Source organism: Phascolarctos cinereus, unplaced genomic scaffold (genome assembly GCF_003287225.1).
Source record: "Phascolarctos cinereus isolate Bilbo 61053 unplaced genomic scaffold, phaCin_HiC Scaffold_1;HRSCAF=81, whole genome shotgun sequence".
Classification (NCBI taxonomy): domain Eukaryota; kingdom Metazoa; phylum Chordata; class Mammalia; order Diprotodontia; family Phascolarctidae; genus Phascolarctos; species Phascolarctos cinereus.
The window spans coordinates 80619742-80635001 of record NW_027555514.1 but is presented as its reverse complement, the minus strand read 5'-3'; the positions used below and the strand labels follow the sequence as shown (position 1 = coordinate 80635001).

At 37.0% G+C, this 15260-nt stretch overlaps 1 protein-coding gene and 1 long non-coding RNA gene across 10 annotated transcripts in view; both read left to right on the top strand.

Annotated features, from left to right (window-relative positions):
- The window catches only part of ZMYND11 (zinc finger MYND-type containing 11), a 153332-nt gene that overhangs the window by 82953 nt on the left and 55119 nt on the right, over positions 1-15260 (top strand). Inside the window, exon 2 of one of the 9 annotated variants that reach the window (XM_020990356.2) lies at positions 13545-13631. The exons of the other annotated variants lie outside the window; for them this stretch is intronic. The gene's annotated coding sequence lies outside the window, so the exon portion shown is untranslated. The remainder of the gene's footprint in view (positions 1-13544; positions 13632-15260) is intronic. 9 annotated transcript variants of the gene reach the window in all.
- Positions 1044-6236, top strand: LOC144456803 (uncharacterized). Its single transcript, XR_013485901.1, has 2 exons — positions 1044-3632; positions 5038-6236. It is a non-coding gene; the product is annotated as an uncharacterized LOC144456803 (long non-coding RNA).

Here is a 15260-nt window from a genome sequence, read left to right as displayed (position 1 = left end):
CTTCTCTTATCCCCTTCCCCTTCTATTTTCCTATAGGGCAAGATAGACTTCTGTACTCCATTTTACAATATTTTCAATAAGTATTTATCGAGCCAGTTATGTCTCTCAAAGCAGCCCCTTCTACTTTGGTGATAGCTCTGATTTTTGGGGAAGGGGAGGTTTTTTTGTTTGTTTTTACATCAAACCCAAATCAGCTTCCTTGAAACTTCTGTCTTCTGGAGAAACAGAACAAAACTAATCTTTCTTCCATGTAACAGCCTTTCATATATTTATTTGTTTGTTTTATATGAGGCAATTGGAGTTAAGTGACTTGCCCAGAGTCACACAGCTAGTGAGTGTTATGTGTCTAAGGTCAGATTTGAACTCGGGTCCTCCTGACTCCCGGTCCAGTACTCTATCCACTGTACCACCTAGCTGCCCCAGCCTTTCATATATTTGCACACAACTATTGTCATGTCTAGTTTAAGTCTTCATTCTGCCAGGCTTAACAACTTCAGTCCCTTCTACAAATTGACATATTCCAGGATCCCAAGTCCTTTCACTATGTCGTGGTGCTCTTCTTCAGATACTCTCCAACACATTAATGTACTTACTAAAATGTTGCACCCAGAAGTGAATAAAGCAATCCAATTGTATGTAGTCTGGGCAGATAGCTAAAATGGCTTCCCCTTTTGAGTGGTTCTCAAAACTTTACTTTTCCTTAGTATTTTTCTTTGTCAGAAAGAAATGCTACAAAAGACAGGATAGTCAGGAGATTTTATCATGGTCGTAATATCACCATTCTGTGTAAATTCTTTGTAATTTGCAGGAAACTCATATGTGTGTGTTAGATTGCAGTTATAAATTCCATAGAATTTGTAGTATTTGGTGTACCTTTTGAGAACCAATTTTTAAGAAACGACCTCCAAAAGTGTAGCTTAAAATAATATGTATTAGCTTTTTGGTTGCCAGTGAATCCACACTGTTAATTTTTTTTTAATAAACTGATATCTATGTCTAAAAAAGTTGATTTTAAGAACTCACTTGTAAGACTTTATGTTTATCTTTATTAAATTTTATCACATTAGATTTGTCCTAGTGTTGATAGTTTTTTTAATTCTCACTCTCATCCAGTATGTTAGGTATCCTTTTGTGTTGTGTGCAGAATTGATAAGCATATCATCTTGACCCAGAAATATTTCTTAGAGACCTTTCAAGTTCAGATTAATCATTAATAACTGTTCTTTGGATCTCAAATTCAAGATTTGGATCTTGAATCCAGCTAAACACCTAGCTAAACTAAATTGACAGTGTTCTCTGATGTACCAGGCTAGTGATACTGTTATGGACTGGGCCTGACTCAGACCAGTCCCATGGTAGTTTATGTTCCATATTTGGAGTGAAATGTAACACTCATAGGTCATCAGCAGTTAACAAAAGAAGATTTGCTTAGCCATGGCTGGAGAAGGGTACTTAATAGGATAGACGTTGAGGTCATCAAGCTGAGTAACCAGAGTGAAGCTCACTTTCATGAGTTTTCCTTCATTTTCCAGGAACCAAGCATCACAGCACTCCTGGAACTCTTCATGTTTTCTTTGTTCTTAGGTGGCCAGAAAGTGATGTCAACAACCTGAACCTTCAGTCTCCTAAACCAATCATATCTCTGGGATGATCCCAATCACAGAATCATGTATTTTGAGCTGAAAGGGACCTCTGAGGTCATTTTTTCTTTTTTTCCCCCTTAATAATATTTTATATTTTTTTCCAGTTACATGTAAAGATAGTTTTCAACATTCATTTTTGTAAAATTTTGAGTTCCAAATTTTTCTCTTTCCCTCTTCCCTCCCCAAGACAGCAAGCAATCTGACATAGGTTATACGGGTACAATCATGTTAAACATATTTCCACATTAGTCATGTTGTGAAACAAGAAACAGAACAAAAGGGAAAAACTATGAGAAAGAAAAAACAAAAAATAGTGAAAATAGTATGCTTTGATCTACATTCAGACTCCATAGTTCTTTCTGTGGATGAGATAGCATTTTCCATCATAAATCTTTTGGAATTGTCTTGGATTGTTGTATGGCTGAGAAGAGCTAAGCCTGTCATAGTTAATCATTACACAGTGTTGCTGTTACTGTGTGCAGTGTTCTCCTGGTTCTGCTCACTTCACTCAGCATCACTTCATGTAAATCATTCCAGATTTTTCTGAAGTCAGCCTGCTCATCATTTCTTATAATACAATAGTATTCCATTACATACATACATACATACATACACATCCACAACTTTTCAGCCTCCCCAGTTGATGGACATCCCCTCAATTTCCAATTATTTGCCACTGTGAAAAAAGCTGCTATAAATATTTTTGTGCATGTACATATTTTATACATTTTCCCTTTTTTATGATCTCTTTGGGATACGGACCTAGAAGTGGTATTGCTGGGTCAAAGGGTATACACAATTTGGTTGCCTTTGATCTCAATAGGAAAAATTAACCTAACTTGTATGGGACCAGGGGTTAGGATATTGCACCTACCACACTTGTCATGAAAAAAAATTAGTCTGGCATGGCCATGCTGACTCTTTCTGATTAAAGGACTTGAGCTGAGCCTTGAAGGAAGCTAAACAATTTCCAAGGTGGTAAAGGAGTGTGTTCCAAGCAAGAGGGACAACTTGTATCCATGGAATAGAAAGTAGACTAGCTTTAGCTGGTACCTAGAGTACATGAAGGAGCATAATGTGCAATAATCCTAGAAAGGTAGGTTGAAGACATATCATAAAGGGATCTAAATGCCAAAAAATGGAGCCATTGGAATTGGGGAGTGACACGATCAGGAGCCTGTGCCTGAGAAATGTAAATTTGTCACCCGTGTGGAGGCTGGATTGGAGAGGGGAGAGGCTAGAGACAGGAAGGCCAATTAGGAGGTTATTACAGTAATCCAGGTCTAAGTGATAAATATCTTAGAATAAGAGAAATGAAGGGATGGAAAGAAAAGAAGTTGAGTTATGGAGAGGGATTATCTGAGAAAGAACCTAGACTACTGTGTGTAGTTCTGTCCGTGACTTTTCATGAGTAATACAGAAAAAGATTTAGAGGAAGATGGCTAAAATAATTAAGAAATATGAGAGCAGATTGGAGGCATGAAGCTGATAATAAGAATTCTTTACTCTGATCATGTGAAGCAAGGGAGAATGAGGCTTAAAATCATAAAGGGTAAAAGATTTTATTTAACCTCAGCATAGCAGATGTAGAGGGATATCCTTTAACTGTTCTGTACTTGACTCAGGCCAATTTCCTGATAGTTTAGGTTCAATATTAGAAAAAAATGAGACATTTGTAATTAACAAAAAAGAGATTTATTTACTTGGCCATGATAGAAGGACATTCAACAAGAATAGAGAGGCACTGAGGTCACCTTGAATTAATTTAGTTGAGTGAATTTACCTAATCATCAGCTAAGCTTCAGAGCACTTCTGGTAGTCATGGCTGCTTTGTACTCAGGTGATGTCAACAGTCAGCACGTTTTCTCCCCTGAGCCAATCATATCTCAGGGGATGCTCCAATACCTTTTTAGGAAAAACTGGCCTAACTTACATGGGTTAGGATATTGCTTCTGTCGCAGAGGCAAATTAAAATAGAAGAAAGTACAGGTAAAATAAGCTTAGAGAAGTTATTACTCTTAAATTGAAGTTTAATTTAATTAGAACTGTAAATTTTCTCACATATTCATTATATAAAATCATGGATGATAGAATGAATCGTAATTGGATTCTTAGGAAATGAGGTAGTTTTGGGAACACAGCCCTAGTCTTTCTCAGCAAATGTCAGAGACATACTTTAATGGATAGTTTATGGGTCTGATTTAATGACATTTTTTTCTTCCAATTGGATAGAATTTTTTAAATAGTTTGCTATATTCCTGTCTATACAGCTTATGATATCAAATAGAGTTTATCTCAGTATCCTTTAAAGAAATATTTAACAGCAGCAACAACCAACAAAATATTGTGTGTATACTATGTATAATGCACTGGATTAGATTAAAAGAGGATGCAAAGATGTATAATAAAAAGGAACTTGTTTTACACAAATGCTCTCAGGGGAATTTACACTGTACTTGAGTAGATCAGGTACAAACATTTTAAAAGGCTCTCTCAGCCACTGCACAAGAGGTGCCAAATGAATCAGCCCGCTTATGTGGTTTGAATACTTAAATGTTGCCATATAAAAATTATCACCTGATAAACTTTTTTTGTTTTAATACATTAATTTTTATTATCAAAGACGGAACTAGCTTACTCATTCATGGTTCTTTCAGTTTTAATCAATAACCTTAAAATAAAAAAATCCTAAAGTATGTATGCAATGATATAGTAAAATGTAATGTTATTTACTGTTTTAAAATGTGTTTTTTCTCTGTTTATCTCAGATTATGCAATTTTTGAGAACCAATTGTTTTAACTTCTATTCCTTGTAGGCTCATCTAAATTAGGAAGTTGGAAATTCCCAGGTGTTAATTATTTCAATATTTCTTGAATACAAGGAACACTGACAGTAAGAGTATTGAATTTTTAGAAAAATGCCTCTTTGTTTTCTAGTTTGCCTTATTCTAAAAATAAAAAACACACTCAACTCCTATAGTTTTTTTTCTTTATTATAGTGGTAATTCTTGCTTGTTCTCTGTGATTATTTTAAAAAATAATTTAAAGAGGATCATAAGTTTATAATATAATTTCCAAACCTAAAAAAGCAAAGTTTTTGCTTTAGTAGCTTCCAACTTTGACTTTTACGGCAGTTGTCAATATTCCTGCAATAATATTTAGATGACATAGCTTCTGCTAGGATAGACCTAACCCAGTACTTCATCTAAGTATGCCTTTCAAGCTGTTCCTTGATAAGTTTAACCTTGATTAGTCATAGCTGATCACTGCTTGGATTTTAAGCCAGTGCTCAAGGTGCCAGAGTAAAATCTATCTCCTGCAAGGTTGTAGGATCATAGAATTAGAGCTAAAAGGACCATTAGGGCTCATTTAATCTAACCTTCTCGTTTTACAGATGAGGAACATGACGTGGTTAAATGACCTACCCAGCGTCATAAAGTCAATAAGTGACAGAACCAAGACTTTCACCCAGATCGTCTGATTTCCAACCAGTATTCTTTCCCAGTATGCCATATTGAATGCGAAATTATAAATTCATTGAAACAAAACAGGCAAAATATAGCTTTCTCACAGAGTCTATTGTTATATTTTATTATTTTGTTTCTATTAGGAAAGTCTTTGTGTCATTTGTTTTAATCCAGAATATTTGAGTATTGTACCTCTGATATGTCCAACAATATGTTGTCATGTGGAAGATAGAAAAAACTGTCAACTGTAGTCCTTGCCATCAAGGAGATGAGGAGGAGGAAGATACCTTACATTTATTTAGTACTTCAGAACCTTCAAAATACTTTCATATTCATTATCTCATTTGAACTCTGAAACTCCATGAGTCTAACAGGATAGATATCGTTATTCCCCCCACCCCCCACTTTTTTTAAAAAAAAAGGGTAAAATGCAGGCCAAAGAGATTAAATTACCTAGCCAAGGTCAAATAGTTAATAAGTAAAACTAGAACAAGAGCCTTGATCCAGCATTCTTTCCACCATATCATACAGCAGGTTTGTTTTGTTTTGGGTTTTTTGTGTCCTTACATAAAATGTGAGCTAAAATGGAAAAGGTACTTTTTAGTTCTGTAATACTCTCACAGTGCTCTGTTGTTTATTTTCAATTTATCCTATATATAGCTTATTTGTTCTAGTTGTTTTCATGTTGTCTTCCTTGTTAGACTATGATGGGGACTGTCTTCTGCCTTCTTTGTATCCTCTCTGTTTTAACAGAGTGCTTGGCACATAGTTGTTATTGTTCAATCATTTGAGTCTCATGACCCGAGGATGTTTCCATGGTTTTTTTGTGATTGTTTGGTTTGGTTTGGTTTGGTTTTGCAAAGTTACTAGAGCGATTTGCCATGTTCTTCTCCAGTGGTAATGAGAAGGTGAGTGACTTGCCCAAGGTCATACAGTTATTAAGTGTCTGAGGCCAGATTTTCAACTCACACGGTTGATTCTTCCTGACTCTAGACTGGGTGCTCTATCTACTTCCCCACGTAGCTGCCATACATACACTGTATTTTTGGGGGACTATTCACAGTATTTAGATGTATGATTTTTGCTTTCTGGTTTTCATAATAAAGACAGACCACATTCAATTGAACTAGTTTGCTTTTTTTTTCTTACTGTATCACCTCCTATTATAGTTTCCCTAGTCTAGCTCTAAGGTCAGTGTTGTCATCTTATGGATGAAAGTAAAATGAACACGGAAGAAGCTCAGTTATTAATATAGTAAAGTAATTGAACTCTTTTCTCTCATATGGCACTATGGGCCAAGGACTGGGAAGGGTGAAGCCATCAATGCCCTTCCATTATTTTGAGCCATTAATGCCTCAAAATGGCAAGGAGGAGTGTTATTGGTGGCATTCAGTAACCAAGGAAGAGAAAACTTAACATATACAAAGAGTGTTTTTCCTCTGAAAAGATCTTCAGTTTATACTGCATATATCTTGTTTATACATAATTGTTTGCATTTTATGTCTACCATTAAATTGTAAGTTCCTTGAGGGTAGGGACCATTTATATCCTCAGCACTTTGAAGAGTGCCTGGTACAGAGTAGGTGCTTAATAAATAGTTAACCTTACTACAAGAAAACTCAGCCTTTAAATGTTATTTGGCTGGTTCAGTTGGCTAATGCTAAAGCTCCTTAGTCCTGATGAATTTCCTTTGGAATTCAGGTACTGACTATGATGAGGTATGGATGGTAAGAGACATCTTTTAATCTTATAAAATAGCTCAACTCCTCACACCAATTTCAATTGGTGTTATTTTTCTAGGTTCATAGAACATATCCATGTAAATTCCTACTTATGATGACAAATGCCTCTCCAAATGAGTAATTCTGTAACAAAGCAAGGAGATAGAACCCATGAACAAAACTTACATGCACAAAAGAGATCAGTCAGCCAACAAGCATTTATTAGGTGCTTACCAATTTGTGCAATTTACTGTGCTAGAGAAACATGGTTTAAAAATTAAATAATTCCTACTCTCAAAGATCAGTTTTCTACTGGAAGAGCTTTGTTTATTGTGTCTGATTTAAGGATATCTTTTGAGGCCTTAAAGAGGGATGATGCTGAACAATGCAGTGAATATTTTCAAGTCTCACAAAGATGGCTTTCTAGCTGTTTTGTAAAAGAAGGTTTCTATCTCTGCTGTACACTGGTCACTTCCTCTTATTGTCTTGGGAGTCTAGGGCAGTTGTGGGCAGCTAGGTGGCATAGTGGGTAGAGCGCTGGGCCTGGAGTCAGAAAGATTCATCTTCCTAAGTTCAAATCCAGCCTCACTTACTGTGTCATCCTAGGCAAGTCACTTAACTCTGTTTGCCTCAGTTTCCTCATCTGTAGAATGAGCTGGAGAAAGAAAAGGCAAACCACTCTGGTATCTTTGCCAAGAAAACCCTAAATAGGGGCATCTAGGTGGTACAGTGGATACAGCACCGGCCCTAGATTCAAGAGGACCTGGATTCAAATCCAGCCTCAGACACATAACACTTACTAGCAGTGAGACCCTGGGCAAAGTCACTTAACCGCATTGCCTAACCCCCCCCCAAAAAAAAAAACCCTAAATGGATTAATAGAAAGTCCAACACAACTAAAACCAAATGACAACAAAAATACATTTTCTAGTATTGGTGTTTATAAAACAGGATTGCTGCATTGACAGCTGTAAAATTTGTAACATAAATTTAGAACTAGATGGGAATCCATCCTCATTTTACAAATGAGGAAAATAAAAGTCAGAGTTTTAGTGATTTACCTAGGATCACACAACTTGCACCTGTGGTGATATTCAAAATCAGATCTTCCTGACACCAGTTCAGTTTTCTATGTCCTATGCTAGGAGTGTAGTGATAAATGCAGACTAGATCTCTGGTCAGTGAAGGGCCAGAGATCATTAGAGATATACTAACTAGGATTCTTTTCATAAATAAAAGACTAATATCATCACTACATATTGCTGGATCATTTTTTAGGTGATTTGGTCATACTGTAATTAAATGTTTTGTTAGAGAATTCTTTCCCACATGTACCACTCTTACCTAAGTGCTCAAATTAATAAGTGCACCAGAAGCATCAGAGATTAGAAGATTGTTAGAATCTTTGGCATTGTATATATTCAGGAATTCATGGTACAGGAAGACAATCAACATATATTTAGCATTTTTCTTAAAATATGTTTCTTTAAAATTGGATAATTGTCAAACTACAAATTATAGTATTTCAAATAGATTTATTTGTAACAGCTAATTTGCCATTGTTGAGTTTAAGGTTTTTGGAATTCAAAACTATTTACCCAATCTTTGTTTTGCAAACATTTAGAGTTTATCTCAGGAGAGCTGGAATTACATGGGGATTTTCACAGTCTTGCTTAGCTATACAGCACTGTTCAGAACTTTAGGAAAGTAATCTTACACTGGGGATTAAGAGGAATTCAGGTACACCAAGAAAAAGAGCTAGGGAAATTAGATTGGAAAAAGCAGGAAGGGAGTAGAAATATATCTCCAAAAAATTTAAATCTAAAGTAATAAAAATATTTCCATATTAAATATATTAAACATTAACTTTAAATGTTAATGACATAAGCAAATCAATAAAAAGGATTAAAGGTGGGAAATTAGCACATGACTGTTAAATGAATTACTTTTACACTGTTATTTATGCCTATATAGTTGAAAAAGATAATAAAACAGCAATGGTTTAAACATCAGAGAACTCAGAGACTGGTCTGACCTTGATATCAATATTCAACAATTCTTGTATGAAATAGATTCCTTGAATACACTGATGATTTATAGACCTTAGAAAATGAATAATAAATTCTATTCTGTTATTGTACTTGAACTGTCAAGTGAGAACCACTTCTTGAGAGTTTTCTTATAGTTAATTCAAACCAATTTTAAACATCAAAGGATATTTAATCTGTTACATTAAACAAGAGCACCTAGGAGGCACCGTATAATGCCAGACCTGGGGTCAGGAAGACCTTAGTTCAAAATGGCCTCAGATATTTACTAGCTGTGTGACCCTGGGCAAGTCACTTAACCCTGTTTGCCTCAGTTTCCTCATCTGTAAAATGAGCTGGAGAAGGAAATGGTGAACCACTTCAGTATCTTTGCCAAGAAAAACTGCAAGGGGTCATGAAGAGTTGGACACGAGTGAAACAACTGAACAACAACAATACTATGATATTTCATAGCTCTAACAAAAAGTCTGAAATGCAAATATAAAGAGAATTGGCAAAAAAAAACATATGAGTTATAACCATTCCTCTGTGGCAGAGGATATGAACAGTTTTCAAAAGAAGAAATGCAGTCTATTGATAACCATGTAGAAAAAAGTGCTTCAAATCAATAATAATGAGACTTAAAATTAGTTAATGTCAAAAGAGCTGTGGGATGATAAATACTCTAATATACAATTACTTCAACATTTTATTGTTTAATCTGTTCTGGAAAACAATTTGGAATTATCCAAGAAAATTTACTGAACTATAGTTTAACTACAAAACTATAATACTGACTAGAAATTCCAGTATTAGATGTACCATAAGGTGTCAGTTACAGAAAGAGGTCCCAGGTATGCTAAAATATTCATAGTAATATTTGCAGTAGCAAAAAACTAGGGACACTGTAGTTAACCATTAATTGATGAATGCTTGAACAAATTGTGGCATATAAATATAATAGGATATTATTATAATTCTTGTACTTTAAGACATTACAAATATGAGGAATTCAGAGAAAGAAAGGAAGACTTTTATAAGTTAATGTAGAATAAGAAGCCAAACCAGAAGAACAATATATACAATTTTTACGATAATATAAGTGGAAATAACTCTGTAAGAAATCAGAATTCAGCTCAAATGCAATGATCGTTGTTGGTTCTAGATGACTAATGTTGGAATACAGTTCCCTTAAGTCATGTTCTCTGGACATGTCTCACTTCCCTCCTAGAACACAGGGGTCTTTGATCCAGGGACAGTATCATTTTCCATCTAACACAAAGCATTGCATAGTATAATACTTAAGTGTTTGTTGAATTGAGGAAACTGAGGTTGAGCCAGAGCACTTTTTAATACCCTCCCTCCTATATGTGTATGGCTGTTTGGATCTCATCACAGTCGTTAAAATATGAGCTCCTTGATGTAGGGGCTGTTTTTGCCTTTGTCTGTGTCCGAAGCAATTTTTCACAGTACCTGACACATAGTAACCTTTTAATAAATGTAGATTGAGTGACTGACTCAGGGTTTTTTCAAGAGCTCAAAAAACAGGGAATATGGTGGCCAGTGTTGGTGATGAGCTAGTTATCATCAGTATATACTTATTGGCAAAAGCCTCCTCTGTTGTTACAGTTGGCTGTCACTAAGGTTTGTGAGGGATTTGACCTAAACTGCCTTCTCATCCAAGCTGTTTTTTTCCTCATCCAAAGATAAAATGACATATAGCCCATGTTGTCAAGAAATTAATGGTGAAACTAATAGAGGAACCATTCAGTCAGTAAGCAACCATTTATTAAGTGCCTAATAGGTGCCATGCATTGTACTAACTGCTGGGGATTAAAAAAAAGGCAAAAGTACTGTTCCATCCTCAAGAAGTTCACATTCTAATGGGAGAAATGACATATAAACATGTACAAGCAAGATATATAGAGAATAAATAGATAGAAGGCACTAGACTCAGGAAGGACCAGAAAGGTACAAGATAGAGTTGAGGGGGCAAAGCATTCCAAGCATGCAGGGCAGCCAGTGCTAGGGCACAAAGTCTGGAGAGATAGAGTTTTGTTTTATTTTTGTTTTTACTAGGAACAGCAAAAAGGTCAGTTTCACTGGATTGTGAGTACATGAAGGAGAGTAAAATGTAAGAAGAATGGAAAAGTAGGAAAATGCCAGGTTGTGAAGGGCTTTACCTGCCAAATTGAGCATTTTATATTTGATTCTAGAGGTGATGGAGAACCACTGTAGTAGATAGACTTGGGAGATACAACATTAGACCTATACTATAGGGAAATCACATTGGCAGCTGAGTAGCGGATAAATAGGAATGAGTAGAGACTTGAAGCACAGAAACCAGTTAAAAGCTTCTTGCCATGCTCTAGGTGAGAGATAATAAGAGCCTGTAGTAGAACAGTGGCTTCGTATGTGGAAAAAGAGGAAGATGATACTGAGATTGCAATCCTGGGTTACTGGGAGGTAAGGATGGTGGTTGGTACCTCTACTATAAAAAAGTCTGGAAGAGGAGGAAGGATTGGGGGGGCAGAATAATGGATTCTGTTTGGGACATACTGAATTTGAGATGCCTCCGGGACACCCAGTACAAGATGTCTAAAAGATTGTTGGGGTTGCAACCCTAGAGCTCACATTAGAGAACAAGACTGTATGTGCAGATCTAAGAGTCATCTTCATAGAGATGATAACTTGAACCTGTGGAGGCTGATGAGACCACAAAATGAGATAGTATAGAGGGAGAAGAGAAGAGGGCCTGGCACAGACTCTTGAAGATTCACCTATAATTAATGGCTATGACTTGGACAAAGATCCTGAAAAAGACACCAAGAAGGAATTATCAGACAAGTAGGAAGAGAACCATTTCACACACGCACGCGCGTGCACATACACACACACACACACACACACACACCCAGAAGAACATGTATTCAGGAGGAGATAGTGAAGGCTACAGCATGCTCAAGAGTGAGGATTGTGAAGAAATTAAATTTAACAACTGAGAAAACATTGGTGATTTTGGAGAAGGCAGCTTAATGGTGAGAAGGCAAATTGCAGAGGGTTTAGAAATGAGTGAAACCAGAGGAAGTGAAAGTACCTAGTATAGACAGCTTTCTCATTTATTTTAGCCACAAAGAGGAGGAGATATCAGACAATAAATGGGGGGTGGCCAAATGAAGCAAGGGTTGTTTTTGTTTTTTAAGAATGGGAGTGTGTCTTATAGGGAAGGAGCTAATAGATAGGGAAGAGGGAATGAGGGTGATAGGGAATATGTTGAAGAAGATGGGAGGGGTTGGAATCAAAGGTACATTACAGGAGTTTGCCCTGGCAAGGAGAAGGACCACCTCTTCATCAGACAGGAATGAAAGGAAAAACAATAGAGGAAAATTTCTGAGTAACCTGAGATGAGGGTGAAGGGTGAAGAGGGAGCTGTCAGAATGGTCACAATTTTTTCAGAGAAAGTGAGGTTCTTAGGGAGGGTATGGGGAAGGGTATGGGGAGGGAGTATGGTGAGCAGCTTGAGGACTAAGGAACAAGTTTGAAATAGCTACCAGGAAAATAACATGTACTATATAGGTGTGTGTACACACACACACACACACACACACACACACACACACCAATATATGCAAAACACCTTAAAAGCAGATAGAAGGGGATGGCATCAGCAGGCGGGGGGTGGGAAGTAAGACCAAGAAAGATCTAATTAAGACAGAGGAAATTAAACTAAATCTTGAAAGACATCAGGGACTTCGAAGAGTTACGAGATAAGAGGTCATTCCAGGCATGAGGGCCAACCTCCTTCCCCTCCCCCCCTCCCGAAAAGCACAGAATGAGTGAGTAGTACCATTTATTAAGCAAGATATAGTGTCATGTGAGAAGCAGCCAATAGGTCAGTATTTTCTGGACCATAAATTGTGTAAAGAGAAGTAGTTGGTGATAAGACTAAAAAACTAGATGAAGCTAGGTTGTAAAGAGCTCTAAATGACAAGCAAGTTTAGGGATGATATAGACTTATGCTTTGGGAAAATTAGTTTGCCAGTTGTGTGGAGAATGTATTGAAGTAAAAGATGTATTGGATGTGAGGCAAAACTTGTTAGGAGGTTGTTTTAGTAGTCCAGATGAGAGGGGATGAAGTCCTAAATTAGTGTGATGGCCTTGAAAATGGAGAGAAAAGAATATATAGGAAAGATCTTAGTAAGATAGGAACAACAAGATGTGGCATCTATTTAGATACATTAGTTGAGTGAGAGTGAAGAGTCAAGTATGACACCTAAATTGCAAACCGGAGTAACTGGACGGATGAATGGTGGTGCCTTCAAAAGTAATGAAGAACTTCAGAAGGGACTGGTTTGGGTAAGAAAGATAATGAATTCTGTTTTAGCCATGTTGAGTTTGAAACGCCTGCAGAACATCCAGTTTCACCCGTCCAATAGTAGTTGGTGATGCAGGACAGGAACTCACAAGAAAGACTAGGGCTAGCTATATGGCTGAAGAAAGGCTTAGAAACTGACACATGAACTTCCTTGAAGTTAAGGATGCTAAGAAGCCAATAGGAGGAGGTAATTCATTCCAGGAATAGGGACAACCTGGCTTCAAACATATGAGATCATCAAATCAGGAGCAAACTATGCCAGAAATCCATCAAGTGAGAATTATTTTCTTTGCCATTGTATTCTCTTCTAGCTACATACTGGGCTGGTGGAAGAAAAGGGGAGCAGACATTTTTCCAGTGGAACTATGTGTCCCCCAGGCAGGTTGACTAAGAGAATGGTGAGCACAACAGGAAGTATGTTCCTTTCTTGCTGTGATCATGAAGGCAGAATGGCTAGACATGGGTCCTGGGATAGACAGATGCCTGGGCAACAAGAAGACCTTGAAGACGTGGATTCTGACACCTGGGAAACAAGAGTTTCCTCTGCTTCCCTCCTCAAAACCTATTCTCTCATTTCTTCTTTCTGTCTCTCCCATCCAGTTTCCTCATCTTTTCTTCATCTTCTCATTCTCGACTTAGACCTGTCAGCCTATCTTGAGTGGGAAGTAGTGTGGGAGTGAGAATGTTTCCTTATCACCTCTTGTCACTTAACAGAAATGCATTTGTCCAATACAGGAAAAAGTTATGTTCCATCTGATGATTAGGTGTCTTATAAGTCTGGGGAGTCCTGAGGTTCCAGAAATTTACTAAATAACCTGCTAAGCATCACAGCATCGGAACCAACTTGAGCCTCAGACCTCAGGATGCTCAGCCTGGCATTCTGGCCCTGCACCACACAGTCTCCTCTACTGTGATGAGGGATGGGTTTCATTTCTTATTTCTCTTTTGAATGTCTTTGAGCAGATATTTTGTTCCATTTTCTACATTGCTTACTAAAATTTCTTCTTCAACCAAATGAAGATGTTCAGACAATCTGGGTCTGTAGATGGAGATCCTTGTGAGGCTTGTGTCATTTTTAATTCCTTAGCAATCTCTTATAGTGTTACTGAATCTTTTGCTTTTTCCGAAATGCAAATCCTTAGGGTAGAAGAGGGAAAGCATTTTTTTAAGCATTCACTATGTGCCAGATACTGTGCTAAGCACCTGAGATACAAATACAATTCAAATAGGAAGTGACAACACATATAGAAGTGGTTGCCAGGGAAGAGTGTGTCTCTAGGAATTCATAGGAATGCCCTTTCTGGGAAGGGGGGGAAGGTAGGATGGTAGTATTGATTTGGTTACTAAGCCTAGAGCAAGAAGAACTTTCACGGGTATGATGTAACAGGAGGATGGATGGCAAAATTGGAGGAGGGAAGGTCTGATGGATGTAAATCATGATCTGGACCTGGCTAGATATTGTGGACTTGGTTTGTGCTTACTTAATCCACCAATCAAAACAGTTTGACTCAGAATATGAATTCCAAAGGTCAGTGGACTAATTCCCATAAGAACTAAAGTATTTTTCTGGCTCTCCAATCTGAGATGATGTGCCAGGTGGTTAAAAGGAAGGCAGCAGCAAGGGCAAAAGGAAGATGGTGGAGATGAATCACTATATGGAAAGTGAAGTTGCAATGCTGTATCTATGACAGTGTTTTTTCTCCTTTTTAAAAATGATTGCTTTTCATTCACATTATAGTTAATGTATGCTGTGATTAGCCTGAGAACCACAATTTATATCCCTGTTTTCATAGGAAAACACGTTCAAAGTTCCTTATAAATTTTATAATAATTACCTGTTTGTAAGTTGAGTCATTTTCAGTGTTTTAGGCATCCAAAGACCAACTTCAATTGAAAATGAATTTTTCTTAATGACAACTTTCTTTTCCTCTTGACTAAACTTATAATTCCTGCATTTTCTTTGGCTCTCTCATTTTTAAGTTTTGAGAAATGGATTTTTGTGTTCTGTATTCTGCTTTCACAGAGCA